Raw genomic sequence first — 5,073 nt, 5'->3', positions numbered from 1 at the left:
AATTAGGAAATAGCAACAACGGATTGGACGTGCTATTATTATTCGCTACTGTTTCACTCTTTGTTAATCTAATAAGCACGTACGTGTATCTAATTTTACGAAACCTTATCAAAGACATTTTTACGATATCGCATTTCAGTAAAACGTATTTACAGAAGTGTATAGCGGAAACATTTAATCATAACATCGTTCAACACACAGAGAGAAAGTTAAGACTTGTCTTGCGAGGTGAGTACTATATTTTATAACTTAAGTTATACGTTACATTTCAACTAAAACATTGTATCTGTTGAGTTAGCGTTGACACCTTGCCTGAAGCCTATGCTATTATTATTATTCGAATATGAAAGAATTAGACGTTTTAGAGTACTTTATGAACGACTTATGTCTTTTTCTTTTCACCAAAAAATAGCCTTGATCAATTTGAGCTTTTCGCGTTATAGTTGTCTGTAAAATTTACGTCGTACAACTTAAAAATTAAAACGAATAGTGATGTAGTAATTTATATATAGAATATTATAAATTATAACTAGGGTGTCCAAAACACTTTATATTAAAGTAATTAACCCACATGGTTATCTTCTTTTAAAGGGTTTATGGTATTGAGAAATTTTACTTAGTACTGGAAGTTATGGTTATGGTGAACTAGGTAGATGAACGCCTTTTGGCAGAAATTACCATTTACAACGATGGCTTAAAAACGTAAGTAGATGAATGTTTTTTGGCAAAAGTTACCAGTTACAATGGTTCATATCAGATAACTGTCAAGGGTTAGGAACGTAAACAAATGAACGTCTTATGGTAGGAATTACAATTTACATTGGCCCATACCAAATTATTTACACCAACTATGAAATATAAAAAAGTCGTGGAAAAAAGGCGGCGTTGTGTTTGTTTGTTTTGAATTTCGCGCAAAGCTACACGAGGGCTATCTGCGCTGGCCGTCCCTAATTTAGCAGTATAAGACTAGAGGGAAGGCAGCTAGTCATCACCACCCACCGCCAACTCTTGGGCTACTCTTTTACCAACGAATAGTGGGATTGACCGTCACATTATAACGCCCCCACGGCTGAAAGGGCGAGCATGTTTGGTGGGATGGGGATGCGAACCCGCAGATTGCGAGTCGAGCGTCCTAACCACCTGGCCATGACGGCGTTGTGAAAACCCCTCAGATAATAACCACTGCAAAAATAAATCAGATATTGAAATTATGTTTATATTAATTGAGTGCCGCAAGATACAAAACTGAACGAATGATGGAAAATAAAGGTTAAAATGATCAGCAACTAGTCTGATAAACTGGTATATCTTATGTTATATTTGCATTTTGTAAAAGAACTATTCGGTGAAATCTCAAAACACCTTTTAAACGCTGTTGTTCTGAGATTCGTTTTTTTTCCCCCGGAATGTTATACAGTATTATAATGTGTGTATGAGGAGAGTTATAAATGCCACTCATTCTATTTCAGTGTTTTCTATGTTAAACTCATTAAAAAAAAATCCTGGTCGGTTTGTTTGTTTCAGAATTTACCACGAAGCTACACAAAGGGCTGCAAAGCCGACACTGATGCCCCCTAGTGGCACAGCGTCATGTCTGCTGACTTGTAACACTAGAAACCGGGTTTCGTTCCCCTTGGTGGGTAGAAAACAGATAGCCCATTGTGTAGCTTTGTGCTTATCTTCAAAACAACAACCGTCACTGATTTTAAAGTGATAGACTATAAGGAAGGCCAGACAGCTGTTGAACAGCACTCGCATCTAACTGTTGAAGTACTCTTGTCTGAATTAAGAAATAATGGGATTTCGGCATCATTCTTATAGCGCACCCACATCTCGAAGGTGCGGAACGCGTTTTTGTGATAACGGGTCACGAATATTGAATATTTTGATTCATGCAGGTGTACTAGACCCCCCAAGTCCTTTCTGAAATTCTAAACAACAGATCTTATATAAAATATATCAATATCAATTTAACATAGGCTGTTTGCTTTTCATTATAACTTTTACTGTCTGTGGATTAACAACCTTAATCCTCCATCAGCGAATACATTATGTTGATATTAGTGGTATTGTAGTGTGTTATCTAATTTCTGTTTAAACCTCGAGTGGGATCGATCCTGAGCCCTCTTACCTGTTGTTTGCTTAATCAAACTTTCTAAAGCAACGAGTATGGTAAAGGATGGCACAATGTCGTTGTCAGCTTGTGACGACTGGCTTCGGTTTGAACTCTAGTTTGTCTTTTGTTTTATTTGCAAAGTATTTCACACGAACAACACTTAACCCGCGTGTAATTTCTGAAAAAATTAACATTACACTAAATACAATTGCTCTTAGCTTACTCGACTTATTTATGTCGAAAATACGCATTTATACTTCGTTCAAAACCATATGCTTATGTCATTGTGGACACGCATTCAGACGTTTCTGCATATTCAGTTTGCCTTCATTACAACTTTATATTTACTTACAATTATTTAACTTCAGTTCGTTTCATAGACTGTTATAAACAGTTTTTAGCTACTCTTTCTTTAGTACGGGTTTTATTCTTCGTTTTTGCTACTGTCTTTGTTTTAACTCGTACAACCGTGTCATACACTGAACGCTCATAACCGTTTCATTGTTTGTTTGTTTTGTAATTAAGAACAAAGCTACACAAGGACTATCTGTGCTCTGCCCACCACGGGTATCGAAACCCAGTTTCTAGCGTTGTAAGTCCGCAGACATCCCGCTGTGCCACTGGGGGCGAACCGTTTCATACTGTATATATTATTATATATAATAATGTATACTTTATTGCTTACGCGTAGTTTTATTAAGAAAAGTTATGTCTATGTGCGTTTGTTTGTCTGACCTCATAATTTTTTTTTTTTCAAATGGCCAGGATTTATTGATCTAACACATAACGCTTGCAAGAAAGCGTAACTTAAATGACATGCGTATAACAAGAACAATTCAAGCAGATGGCATGAAAAAGATATCAAATGTTTTGTAGGTCGCGGCTAGTCTATTATAATAATACTCAGTTTTTGTCTGTCCTGAAAATTCGCGCGCACCTTACTATTTAAATATGCATGCGCGCGCAATTAATTTCAACGGATGTAAACAAAAGGTGGATGTAAATGTACTTTATTAAATCATTTTGTACAACAACATATTGAAAGCTTATCAAAGTTTTTAAAAAGATCTAACGTTACATCGTAAAATAACACTATAAGTTTATTTACTGTTAGTATTAAATACAGAAGATACTGAAGATGAAATCTGATAGAATTCCGAAACTTTTATCTATGTCCTCTTTTTGTTAATAAACAGTGTTGTATATCATAAGTGTCGTAATCTTGTTTATTATCAAACTTCGTTTTCCTTCGAACACATCGATTGCTAAAGTACGATAAAGTTTAGCCCTAACTAAACTGAAGCAAAAAAAAAAACGTGCATAAGTTACAGTGTTAATTTATCTTTTTATTGTATATAGGCCGTACTTAATAAAACGCTTAACTAATGTTAGGCCAATGCAAGTGAACTTACAGATTTCGGTGTCTGCGATTAAAATTCTCTTGTATTATTCTAGAAATCCTGTATTTTTATAGAAGTACTGTTGCAGCAATAAAAATACTAATTACACCGCAAATGTTTTTCGGGTCTATGTTAGTTTTAAGTATTTTATTCTATGACCTGATATTATATATTTCATCTCAGCAAATACTGGTTATAACGTACTTGATAGTTTACAGAAGTTACTGGAATTTTCCTGTGACATACGCTAAAAAATACTTGTTAAGCTGAAATATTTATATTTACGGCAAAGAAGGCTGTGTGCAACCGTCCCTAATTTTGAACTACTGACCAAAGGGAAATCAGCCAGTCTGCATCACCCTACCGTCCACCATCCATTCTAAAGGATTAACAGTCACTCTTATAACGCACCCAGAGCTTAAAGTACAGGGGCTCTTTTTTTTTATTATTTTGTTGGTATCGCACGGATCATATAAGCTGAGGTTCGTGTGTTTTATACGTATTTGATTCTTATTGACCTAACTTAATGCATTAAATTTTTTCTTAATTCTTAACAAACATTTCAGTGGGGCTAGCCCCTAGACGGCTCGGACTATCGCTACAAGATTTCTCCAGCTTACTTGACTGGTTTGTAGGTATCCGATTTTGATATTCCGATAAATATATACAGATATTTTATAAATGATAAGCATATCATGTTCGTAGTTAAATATCTTTTAAAACAAATTCAAACCAATAGATGGCGCTACATATCGATGGATAAACACGCGACACTTTTTAAAGGTCAAGCATTTACTTCATACAGATATAACATAAAAAGTAAACAAACAAGAGTATTAAACAATTATGAACTTTAAAATGAAGTAGGGAGCCTGCTACAAAAACTAATGAAACAATAATCACAAATTTATAAAATTTAATCCCTACTTTGGCAGATTTATACACTTATCTGCAGGCCAAAGTAAGGATTACATTTTATAACTTTGCGATTGTGGTTTTAATTCTTGTAAAAGCTATAGCTATCAGGGATATGGCTATACTGAAAGCTTATAGATGTTGTGTCCATTCAATAGACATATAAGAACTGAAAAAGTAATTAGGAAAAAAGTTACAATTCTAACGGAAAATAGGGATCGTTGGTTATTCGTAGAATTACTATGAGAAGTATTCAAAACAAAATAAATGCTGCAATAAAAAGTACACAAACAAGTAATATGATACCAGTTGGATAAATTTTAAAATGATTTTTAATCCATATTATGGTTGGAGTCGGGTTGCTTGAGAGTGCAGCCCTAAGTGGGTGGTAAACTCCACCTAAGGCTAATGTTATTTGCAGATGACATAGTCCTCATAGATACCACCAGGGAGGGAGTAGAGCAGAAATTGGAGCGATGGAGGACAGAGGACTTAAGGTCAGTAGAGAGAAGACGGAGTATATGGTTTTTAATGGAGAAGAGGAAATAGGGTATGTTACTTTACTTAATGATAAACTTAAAAGGGAAAACACCTTTAAGTATCTTGGGTTCTATGTGGCATCAAACGGTACACTTGACTCTG

At 34.9% G+C, this 5,073-nt stretch overlaps 1 protein-coding gene across 1 annotated transcript in view; it reads left to right on the top strand.

Moving 5' to 3' along the window:
* LOC111087332 overlaps window positions 1-5,073 on the top strand; it is a 28,233-nt gene continuing 23,160 nt past the window's right edge. Inside the window, exon 1 of the mRNA XM_022393614.1 lies at window positions 1-228. The gene's annotated coding sequence lies outside the window, so the exon portion shown is untranslated. The remainder of the gene's footprint in view (window positions 229-5,073) is intronic.

Source organism: Limulus polyphemus, unplaced genomic scaffold, assembly GCF_000517525.1.
Source record: "Limulus polyphemus unplaced genomic scaffold, Limulus_polyphemus-2.1.2 Scaffold2020, whole genome shotgun sequence".
Lineage (NCBI taxonomy): Eukaryota > Metazoa > Arthropoda > Merostomata > Xiphosura > Limulidae > Limulus > Limulus polyphemus.
This window is presented reverse-complemented; position numbering and strand designations above follow the sequence as displayed.